This window comes from Oncorhynchus masou, chromosome 15 (genome assembly GCF_036934945.1).
Source record: "Oncorhynchus masou masou isolate Uvic2021 chromosome 15, UVic_Omas_1.1, whole genome shotgun sequence".
Classification (NCBI taxonomy): domain Eukaryota; kingdom Metazoa; phylum Chordata; class Actinopteri; order Salmoniformes; family Salmonidae; genus Oncorhynchus; species Oncorhynchus masou.
This window is the reverse complement of record NC_088226.1, coordinates 27,173,888-27,186,792: the sequence shown is the minus strand read 5'-3', so window position 1 is coordinate 27,186,792 and position 12,905 is coordinate 27,173,888.

Below are 12,905 nucleotides of genomic sequence, written 5' to 3'. Positions count from 1 at the left end.
ACCAACAATCACATTTCCATAACAATATCTGATTTGTGACTTGTAAAATTAACCTGTTAAATCCAAGCAGATAGAATGCATAAGAGCAGGATTAGTAAGCACAGCTATGTAATGGTGAGTGAGGGGAGGCAAAACATAAGACTGCTGGCTAATAGGCTTGTGACTTCATCAGTCAAGATCACACACACACGCACACACGCTAACACACCCATACAAGCACACACACACACGTGCACAATGCGGTGAGAGGGGTCTAGCTTGGTTCAGTAGCATAGGGTTGGCCACCACTTCTCACTCACAGTGGTATACTCCCTTAAACTGATCATGCTGGCAGAATGCAGGGAGTCACCTTACTGATTAGATATAGGTTAAATGCTAGATCACCGTGTCAGTGATTAGGGCTTACATGCCTGACTGACCACTCTGTTGGAAGGTTATTTTTTTCACTTCCGGTCTTGGCGAAAGTCACTGTTATTCAAAGGGTTTTAGGTCACATACTAGCATAAGCCTTTGGAGTGGTTTGTGCTGGACAAGGTCAATGGAATAGGCCTAGCTGAACAGGCTACTGGTTGATTTTATTGGGCCAAAGGCATTTAAAGTTATTCTGGAATGAAGTATAGCCAAAATAATCTCTTTAAGAATTTGGATTGATGAACTCCTGTTGGAAAGTGCCTGTCTAGATTCAGTAATACATTTGTTTTTTGCAAAGGTTAAGGTTAGGATTGGGAATGCCAGGACTGATATTGTGACCAATACTTCACATGACAGACATGGAAGTCAGGCGCAGGAGAGCAGAGATGAGTGGACAAAGCACTTTTACTGAGGCAATTATTACAACTGACGCAACCGTGTCACAAACAAATGCCCAAAGAACAAGTGAGGCAGCACAAAGTACAACAACAAAGTACAAAGTACCGGCTGCCACAAAGCATGGCTTCAAAACAGATCCCGGCGCAAACCAGCTGGAAGCATGCCAACCTTGACAATAAACAATACCCCACACAGACATGGAGGGAACAGAGGGCTAAATACACATAGTAATTATGAGGGGATGTAAACCAGGTGTGCAGGAAAACAAGACAAAACAAATGGAAAATGAAAGGTGGAGTGGCGATGGCTAGAAGACCGGAGACATCGACCACAGAACACCACCCGAACAAGGAACGGGACCGACTTCAGCAGAATTCATGACACATATATACACTAGCGGTAAAAAGTTTTAAAACACCTACTCATTCAAGGTTTTTTTTTGTTTTCTTTTACTATTTTCTACATTGTAGAATAATAGTGAAGACATCAAAATAATGAAATAACACATGGAATCATGTAGTAAATAATAAAGTGTTAATCAAATCAAAATATATTTTATATTTGAGATTCTTCAAATATCTTTTGAGCAAAATAGTGTTTTTTTACATAACTGCAAACTTCAAGGAGTAGGGCATTCAAGGATTTGGTTTGATGGGAAGTTATGATGTCATTGGCCTCCCCCTTGCACGAGGAACAATACAGGAGCCACAAAGAACAAAAGAGGAAAGGCCCACTACCCCACTTGTGTAACGGTCGTCGGCGGAAGAGCGTGAGGACCAATGCGTAGTGTGGTAAGTGTCCATATTTTTAATAAAGAAATTGAACACTGAACAAAAACAACAAAGTGAATGAACGAAACCGAAACAGTTCTGTCTGGTGCAGAATACAAACACTCAACAGAAAATAATCACCCACACCACACAGGTGGGAAAAGGCTAGGTGTTTTAACGACACCTGCCTCTGATTGAGAACCATACCAGGCCAAACACAAAAACACCACATAGAAAAAGGAACGTAGACAACCAACCCAACTCATGCCCTGACCATGCTAAAACAAAGACATAACAAAAGAACTAAGGTCAGAACGTGACAACTTATGCCATGTCATGACTTACCTGAACCACCCACTGAAATGTTCATCCAGAAGTGGCGTTCCTGGTGACTTTAATGCAGGCAAACTTAAATCCGTTTTACCTAATTTCTACCAGCATGACACATGTGCAACAAGTGGGAAAAAAGTCTAGACCACCTTTACTCCACACACAGAGATGCATACAAAGCCCGCCTTCCATTTGCCAAATCTGACCAGATTCCTGCTTAAAAGCTAAAACTGAAGCAGGAAGTACCAGTGACTAGCTCAATGGTGCTCAGATGACACAGATGCTACGTTACAGGACTGTTTTGCAGACTGGAATATGTTCCGGGATCAATCCAACGGCATTGAGGAGTATACCACCTCAGTCATTGGCTTCATCAGTAAGTGCATCGATGACGTCCCCACAGTGATCGTATGCACATATCCCAACCAGAAGCCATGGATTACAGGCAACATCCTTATCGAGTTAAAGGCTAGAGCTGCCGCTTTCAAGGAGCGGGACACTAATCCGGACGCTTGAAAGAAATCCTGCTTTGCCCTCAGAAAAACCATCAAACAAGCAAAGCGTCAATACAGGATTAAGACTGAATCCTAATACATCGGCTCTGACACTCGTCGGATGTCGCAGGACTTGAAAACTTTTAAGGACTACAAAGGGAAACCCAGACATGAGCTGCCCAGTTACGAGCTAAATGCCTTTATTGCTTGCTTTGGGGCAAGCAACACTGAAACATGAATGAGAGCACCAGCTGTACTGGACGACTGTGCGATAATACTCTCGGGAAAGCGATGTGAGCAAGACCTTTATTTAACTTTTTTTCCTCTGTAAGAAATGCACCACTTATTTTTAAAATTAGGAATCCAATGTACCATTTGTTTATTTCTGTGTTTACGTGACTAATGCTACTACTTTTTGGAAAATGTGTTGTATATTCAACATTCACAAAGCCGCGGGGCCAGACGGATTATCAAGAAGTGTACTCAAAGCAAGCTCGGACCAACTGGCAAGTGTTTTCACTGACATTTTCAACCTCTCCCTGACCGAGTCTGTAATACCTACATGTTTCAAGCAGACCACCATAGTCCCTGTGCCCAAGGAAGCGAAGGTAACCTGCCTAAAGGCCCCATTAACATCGACGGGGCTGTAGTGGAGCGGGTCGAGAGTTTCAAGTTCCTTGGTGTCCACATCACCAACAAACTATCATGGTCCAAACACACCAAGACAGTCGTTAAGAGGGCACGACAACACCTTTTCCCCCTCAGTAGACTGAAAAGATTTGGCATGGGTCCCCAGATCCTCAACAAATTCTACAGCTGCACCATTGAGAGTATCCTGACCGGTTGCATCACCGCCTAATATGGCAATGCTCGGCATCTGACCGTAAGGCGCGACAGAGGGTAGTACGTATGGCCCAGTATATCACTGGGGCTAAGCTTCCTGCCATCCAGGACCTACAGCTGCAAGAAAAAGTATGTGAACCCTTTGGAATTACCTGAATTTCTGCATAAATTAGTCATAAAATTGGATCTGATCTTCATCTTAGTCACAACAATAGACAAACACTGTGTGCTTAAAATAATAACACACAAATTATTGTATTCTTCTTGTCTATATTGAATACATAATTGAAACATTCATAGTGTAGGTTGGAAAAAGTATGTGAAACCCTAGGCTAATGACTTTTCCAAAAGCTAATTGGAGTCAGGAGTCATCTAACATGGAGTCCAATCAATGAGACGAGATTGGAGATGTTGGTTAGAGCTGCCGTTCCCTATAAAGGGAACTCGCAAAAATGTTGTTTGCTATTCACAAGAAGCATTGCCTGATGTGAACCTTGCCTCGAACAAAAAAGATCTCAGAAGGCCTAAGATTAAGAATTGTTGACTTGCATGAAGCTGGAAAGGGTTACAAATGTATCTCTAAAAGCCTAGATGTTCATCAGTCCACTGTAAGACAAATTGTCTATAAATAGAGAAAGTTCAGCACTGTTGCTACTCTCCCTAGGAGTGGCCGTACAGCAAAGATGACTGCAAGAGCACAGCGCAGAATGCTCAATAGGGTTAAAAAGAATCCTAGAGTGTCAGCTAAAGACTTACGGAAATCTTTGGAACATGGTAACATCTCTGTTGATGAGTCTACGATACGTAAAACACTACACAAGTATGGTGTTCATGGGAGGTGTAACGACGTACTTCTGTTGAAGGAGGAGCGGACCAAAATGCAGCGTGGTGGTTACTCATGTTTAATGATGGAAAATTACTTGACATGAAAATACTGAAATGTACAAAAACAACAGACGGAAACGTGAAAAAACTATACAGCCTATCTAGTGAAACTAAACACAGAGACAGGAACAATCACCCACGAAACACTCAAAGAATATGGCTGCCTAAATACTGAAGTTAAATACTTCAGTCAGTCAGAGTTAAATACTTCAGTCAGTCAGTCATATCATTTAGTGTCATTACTTGAAGTCAAGAGCATTTCAGACAACGATAATCACCTGACTCTGATTGAGAACCGCCTCAGGCAGCCATAGACTACGCTAGACACCCCACAAAACCCCAAGACAAAAACACACCACAATAACCCATGTCACACCCTGGCCTGACCGAATAAATGAAGAATAAACATAATATATTTCGACCAGGGCGTGACAGAACCTCCCCCCTAAGGTGCGGACTCCCGGACGCACATCAAAACAATAGGGAGGGTCCGGGTGGGCGTCTGTCCATGGTGGCGGCTCCGACTCCGGCGCGGGACGTGGAACCCACTCTATAAATGTCTAGGACCAAAAGGCTCCTTAATAGCTTCTACCCCCAAACCATAAGACTGCTGAACAATTAGTCAAATGGCCACCGGACTATTTACATTGACCCCCCCCATTTGTTTTGTACACTGCTGCTACTCACTATTTATTAGCTATGCATTGTCACTTCACCCCTACCTCCATGTACAAATTACCTTAACCTGTTGACCCTGTACCCTGTTGACCCCTACTCAACTAACGTTGACCCTGTACCGGTACCCCTGTATATAGCCTCGTTGTTGTTATTTTATTGTGTTAGTTTTTATTAGTTTTTACTAGTTTATTTGGTAAATATTTTCTTAACTCTTCTTGAACTGCACTGTTGGTTAAGGGCTTGTAAGTAAGCATGTCACGGTAAGGTCTACACTTGTTGTATTCGGCGCATGAGACAAATACAGTTTTATTTTATTTTATTGAGATTTGAGTTCATCAACCCAAATTTTGGGTAACCAGATTGCCAAGAACTATCATCTGCCTTGTATGTTTAGATTCTGACCAACAAGAGTGTGTAGGAAACAATCATGGCACACATCTTCAAAACTGTCTGTTTTGTGGGTTAGATACCAAGAAGACCGACCATGTGTTTCCCAATCTTGGTCCTGGGGCCCCCTGGCAGTGCACATTTTCCCCTAGCACTACACAGTGACCTGATTCAAATAATCAAAGCTTGATTATGAGTTGATTATTTGAATCAGTATAGTGTTAGGGCAAAAACTAAAATGTGTACCCCATGGACAAGGACTGGGAAACACTGGAATAGGCCTATACTGGGCCATCTGTAACAGGTGGTCATATCCTAAACCCAATCCCAAACTGATTCCTAATTCCTAATAATAGGCACTTATTGATAACTTTCTGCAGACCTGAAATAATTGGATGGCTATCAGGGATATGGGTCTCAGGCTACTGCCAGCTGGTATAGGGGACGCTGCTATTGTTTACACCCATCCAGCTGTCTTTTAACTGCATGGGGAGGGACTTGTTTTGGGACTGATGATGTGGGTCATATCTCAATGGGGGACACAGACCAGACACAATGCAAAACAAGTAGGTACAAACAAGGAAACTGAGGAGTAGAGTACTAGAGATGACAGGAGAGATGAACAGCTGGCAGCGGGACTTTGAGAGGGTTCAAGGCTTAGTAGCTATGTGGTGAACTAAAGACAGTTCCATTATGGTCAGGATGTTGATGGCTGACTGTATGGCCCTCTCTATTGTGTGAGTTAGTTAAATAAAATAGAAGTTGACCAGCTGAGACTGGAATGCACTGTCTCATATTCATCATCACCATTGTCATCATCATCAAGCCTGCCTCGTGCAAACTGCATCCAACATGCAAACTGTATCCAACATCATAGCAGTATATCTCCTCTAATTTGATACTTTTGACACCTCTAACAGATACAACAGGATTTAACCCCTTACCAAGCAAACACGGTACAAGACACAAATGTACCCGTCCAAAATTATTAAAACCCAAAATAAAAACCCAAAATAAGCGGAAACTTTCATATAATAAGCGGAAAATAGACATTAGACATATGCACAGACAGAAAGTCCGAGTTGAGATAGATATAGTATAATAATTGGTCAGAGTTATTTTTCACCTAGTTAAAGTAAACTGGAATAAAAATACATTATCAATCCAATTAAAGTGTCGCCAACTTTGGACCAGTGGAAACGGCTAAGCACCTTATGCGTAAAAGCATGGATAGGCCTATGGCTCACAATAAGGAATAGAATGTGAATGGTAGGCTACTCTCAAATATTACTTAAAATAAGCAGTAGAGCATGTCAGTTTTAAGATATATATTAATCAGATATGGCAAATATTATGCCCATCAACCCTGGACGTCCCATGCGCCATAAGCGCTCGCTAGCGGATTTACCAAGCATAGCACAAGGGTTTGAATGACTTCTAGGCCATCTAATTATACACTTTTAAAATGCACCGTGTAATGTAAAGGCTACCTCGTGAACGTACGCCAACAGAACTCACCCAATTGAAATCCCCAATTTAAACCCAAACGTCTTCCTTTTGTTAAAAATGATGAATTCTGGCCTCGGTGTTGCGAGAACTGTTAAGCTGGTCACCACCTCCTCTCCCCGTCACGCTCTCTCTCTCCCCCTGTCCGTTAATCTCCATTAATATTGTGGTGCCAACTACTTATCCACTTTAAGCCATTTGTCACCATCTCACTCGAAATGCATATGAAACACCAAAACACGAAATAACTCAAATGAATCTTTCCAGCTTTCCCCATCGGTCTGGCTATTATCTCGTGCAATGCCTGGAAACTGTACATTGCTGTGAGTGAACAAAATGACTTTACAGGCCATTTGTCAGTCTGGGATCCCCCCCATCTTACTGTGTCATGGTTCACCTTCATAGTGGGAGCGGAGCTAGTGAATGCGGTAAAGAGACCAATTTAGATTCACAATTTCAAAGGATGTCTGGTATCCTGTACATGTAGTTAAATTGTATTATGCATGTAACATACGTTTCCACAGACCACTATGTGAACTAGTAAATGTGGTTCCCATTGCACTCCGTTATGGCCTTAGAGTTGACGGTTGTTTTATGGGCCCTGCATTAAGGCACTATGACAAGCTATGTAATTGCTCCCCTCTGTGGTCAGAGGTAGTGTCCCTTAAACCTCATGTCAACCTTTCCCCATTATTAAGACCCACGAAGTCACTGTAGTAGGCCTACAATTATCTATTTTCATTTCTATGAAGAAAAAAGCACACAGATGTCGGCTTTGGGCAAGCAGCATTTGTATTAAACAGTCAAAAATGTTTTATTCTTCAGATTTAGTGCAGATTAATAATGACCAGTTATACTTAGTGAAAAGGACCCTTGTGTTGGTATTGAGCTGCTCAGTAAGTGCAAAGCACCAGAATAAACTGATAAGACACCCATTACTCAAAAGCAACAACTTCTGTGATATTTCTACTAAATCATTTCACATTTCACATTTCGCAAATCTAATACAGTGTTGTACAGAGCAATACAGCTGTTACTTTTGACAAGCTCAACACTCTCCCCTCCTTATAGATGCAAAGGCAGCAGGATAGAGCAGAAAAGCCAGGAGTCCTGGTCTGAGGCTGGAGGCCGTAGCCTGGGGGTGGACGTGGTTTAGCTCTGGCCTCCTGAGTACCTGTCAAACAGGTTGTTGTTGACAGCATCCATCTTGGTGAGGTTGGTGATGTGGTCGCCCAGCTTCTTTAATGGCCTCCACCTGCTCATTCAGGTAATGGGACTCAAGGAAGTAACACAGCTTAAGTGGGTTAACACAGGTGAGACGAGTGACTACAGACACTATTGTAAATGCATCAACACACCAGAGCCTGGTGGTAATGGCATAAGGGAGATAACTCAATGAAGCTGTCCAACTTAGGCATTAGCTGCATTTTTTTGTATATGTAACCAGTGTGAGATGGCAAGCTAGTTTGCAGGGTGCGCACTAATGGCGTTTCAATTGGTGACGTCACTCCATCAGACCTTGAAATGGTTGTTTCATTTGCGCTGCAAGGGCTGTGGCTTTTGTGAAGTGACAGGTAACGATGCTTCGAGGGTGTCAGTTGTTTTGTGCAGAGGGTTCCTGGTTTGAGCCCAGGTTGGTGTGAGGAGAGGGACAGAAGCAATACTTACATATAGTGTATATTCGTGTTTGCGTACATTGTAGACTTTTGTATTTGTGTGAGAGGCAGGTCACACTGTCAATAGTTAGCAGAGCTGCAACCTGATCAGATCCTGGGACAATACAGTAGCTGTATTCTATGTGATATACATCTAATGTGTGTGCTTCCACCATATCGTGGGGGACATTACTTACATGGGGGTCGACCTTGACCAAGGCAATCTTGTGCAAGTCCAGCAGGGCCTGGTTCACATTTTTCTCCAGCTGCAGAGCACACTGCATGGCCTCCAGCCCATTGCCCCACTCATCACGATCTGGCTTCTACTCAGGACAGAGGGAACAGAAGGGTTAAGGACTTCTAGAATAAATTTCTATGCATACCTACTTACAGTCAACACAGTTAGCCAGTATATCTGGCACATAAGGGGCAAAATCAAACTGGAACCAATGAAGTAAAAAGTGAAGATGGGGTAAATTTAACAGTCACTACAAAGAAACACATTTGTGTTTATAAAGCACAAATCTTGTGCCCGGTGTCACTGTTGGTAGAGCAAGGCACTTTGCAACACCAAAGGTCATGGGTTTACTTCCTGCTGAGGCTTCCGCTAAGTGATTTTGGAAAAGAGCACCTACTAAATGCAGTAGGTAGGCCTATATATTAACATTGGCAGAGTCTGGATATAGTTGTAACTCTTTTAAGTCAGCCAGTGCGTTTAGGCATACGCAGTCGTCAGGCCATAACCTCTCTGGGCACCTTGCTCTAATACCAGGGTAGCTACATTTCTTTCTTTTTTTACACACCTTTATTTACCTAGGCAAGTTGAGTGTAGGGGGCAGTATTTTGATGTTTGGATGAAAAACGTACCCAAGTGAAACTGCCTATTTATCAGGCCCAGAAACTAGAATATGCAAATAATTGTCAGATTAGGATCGAAAACTCAAAAGTTTCCAAAACTGTCAAAATATTGTCTGTGAGTATAACCGAACTGATATTGCAGTAAAAACCTGAGGAAAATCCAAAGAAACTTCTATTTTGAAAGCTCCCTGTTCCATTGCATGCCTTCCCTTCTTTCCCTATGGCTTCCACATGGTGTGAACAGTCTTTAGACATAGTTTCAGCCTTTTATTATGAAAAATGAGCGAGAACGATCACATCGCGTCAGTGGATGGCTGGGTGACAGCAGAGTTTTGCATGCACAGCAAAGATTGGACATCCAGAGTGCATCGAACATGATTTAGAGCTTGTTTATGAAAAAAACTTTTATTTGTATTTTGCAACTTGCGTAAGTGGTCACATGGTGGCTCCGAGAGAGATTCTCGCGTAAAATACAGAGGTAGCCATTATTCCAATCGGTCCTAGAGAAAAACGAATTGTCCCGACGGATATATTATCGAATAGATATTAGAAAAACACCTTGAGGATGGATTCTAAACAACGTCTGCCATGTTTCTGTCGATAATTATGGAGCTAATTTGGAATATTTTTCGACGTTGATGTGACTGCAATTTCCGGGCGATTTCTCAGCCAAATGTGAAGAACAAATGGAGCTGTTTCGCCTACAAAAATAATATTTTGGGAAAATGAACTTTGGCTATCTACCTGGGAGTCTCGTGAGTGAAAACATCCGAAGTTCATCAAAGGTAAACGATTTAATTTGATAGCTTTTCTGATTTCCGTGACAAGGTTGCCTGCTGCTAACAAGGCATAATGCTATGCTAGGCTATCGATAAACTTACACAAATGCTTGTCTAGCGTTGGCTGTAAGGCATATTTTGATAATCTGAGATGACAGGGTGATTAACAAAAGGCTAAGCTGTGTCTCGATATATTTCATTTGTGATTTTCATGAATAGGAATATTTTCTATGGATATTTATGTCCGTTGCGTTATGCTAATTAGTTTCAGGCGATGATTACACTCCTGCATGCGGGTTTGGGAGTCACTAGAGGTGCTGTCTTCCAGATGAAATGAACATTGTGGACAGTTTTCAGCAAGTTGCAACATTGAAATGCATTGAAATAAGCACTTTTCCATAAACAAGCTCTAAATCATGTTTGATGCACTCTGGATGTCCAATTTTTGCTGTGCTGTCTTTTGAGATGAAATGAACATTGTGGACAGTTTTCAGCAAGTTGCAACATTGAAATGCTTTGAAATAAGCACTTTTCCATAAACAAGCTCTAAATCATGTTTGATGCACTCTGGATGTCAATTTTTGCTGTGCTGTCTATTTGAGATGAAATGAACATTGTGGACAGGTTACAGCAAGTTGCAACATTGAAATGCATTGAAATAAGCACTTTTCCATAAACAAGCTCTAAATCATGTTTGATGCACTCTGGATGTCCAATTTTTGCTGTGCTGTCTATTTGAGATGAAATGAACATTGTGGACAGTTACAGCAAGTTGCAACATTGAAATGCATTGAAATAAGCACTTTTCCATAAACAAGCTCTAAATCATGTTTGATGCACTCTGGATGTCCAATCTTTGCTGTGCTGCCTTCTTGAGATGAAATGAACATTGTGGACAGTTTTCAGCAAGTTGCAACATTGAAATACAAAAAAACTTTTTTTTTCATAAACAAGCTCTAAATTATGTTTGATGCACTTTGGATGTCCAATTTTTGCTGTGCTGTCTATTTGAGATGAAATGAACATTGTGGACAGTTTTCAGCAAGTTGCAACATTGAAATGCATTGAAATAAGCACTTTTCCATAAACAAGCTCTAAATTATGTTTGATGCACTCTGGATGTCCAATTTTTGCTGTGCTGTCTATTTGAGATGAAATGAACATTGTGGACAGGTTACAGCAAGTTGCAACATTGAAATGCATTGAAATAAGCACTTTTCCATAAACAAGCTCTAAATTATGTTTGATGCACTCTGGATGTCCAATTTTTGCTGTGCTGTCTTCTTGAGATGAAATGAACATTGTGGACAGTTTTCAGCAAGTTGCAACATTGAAATACAAAAAAAACTTTTTTTTTCATAAACAAGCTCTAAATTATGTTTGATGCACTCTGGATGTTCAATTTTTGCTGTGCAGTTCTTAGAGACGATATGAATAAGGTGGACAGGTTACAGCAAGTTGCAACATTGAAATGCATTGAAATAAGCACTTTTCCATAAACAAGCTCTAAATCATGTTTGATGCACTCTGGATGTCAAATTTTTGCTGTGCTGTCTATTTGAGATGAAATGAACATTGTGGACAGGTTACAGCAAGTTGCAACATTGAAATGCATTGAAATAAGCACTTTTCCATAAACAAGCTCTAAATCATGTTTGATGCACTCTGGATGTCCAATCTTTGCTGTGCTGCCTTCTTGAGATGAAATGAACATTGTGGACAGTTTTCAGCAAGTTGCAACATTGAAATGCATTGAAATAAGCACTTTTCCATAAACAAGCTCTAAATCATGTTTGATGCACTCTGGATGTCCAATTTTTGCTGTGCTGTCTATTTGAGATGAAATGAACATTGTGGACAGGTTACAGCAAGTTGCAACATTGAAATGCATTGAAATAAGCACTTTTCCATAAACAAGCTCTAAATCATGTTTGATGCACTCTGGATGTCCTATTTTTGCTGTGCTGTCTATTTGAGATGAAATGAACATTGTGGACAGGTTACAGCAAGTTGCAACATTGAAATGCATTGAAATAAGCACTTTTCCATAAACAAGCTCTAAATCATGTTTGATGCACTCTGGATGTCCAATCTTTGCTGTGCTGCCTTCTTGAGATGAAATGAACATTGTGGACAGTTACAGCAAGTTGCAACATTGAAATGCATTGAAATAAGCACTTTTCCATAAACAAGCTCTAAATCATGTTTGATGCACTCTGGATGTCCAATTTTTGCTGTGCTGTCTATTTGAGATGAAATGAACATTGTGGACAGGTTACAGCAAGTTGCAACATTGAAATGCATTGAAATAAGCACTTTTCCATAAACAAGCTCTAAATCATGTTTGATGCACTCTGGATGTCCAATTTTTGCTGTGCTGTCTATTTGAGATGAAATGAACATTGTGGACAGGTTACAGCAAGTTGCAACATTGAAATGCATTGAAATAAGCACTTTTCCATAAACAAGCTCTAAATCATGTTTGATGCACTCTGGATGTCCAATCTTTGCTGTGCTGCCTTCTTGAGATGAAATGAACATTGTGGACAGTTTTCAGCAAGTTGCAACATTGAAATACAAAAAAACACTTTTTTTTCATAAACAAGCTCTAAATTATGTTTGATGCACTTTGGATGTCCAATTTTTGCTGTGCTGTCTTAGATGAAATGAACATTGTGGACAGTTTTCAGCAAGTTGCAACATTGAAATGCATTGAAATAAGCACTTTTCCATAAACAAGCTCTAAATGCACTTGGATGTTCAATTTTTGCTGTGCTGTTCTATTTGAGATGAAATGAACAGCAGGTTACAGCAAGTTGCAACATTGAAATGCATTGAAATAAGCACTTTTCCATAAACAAGCTCTAAATCATGTTTGATGCACTCTGGATGTCCAATCTTTGCTGTGCT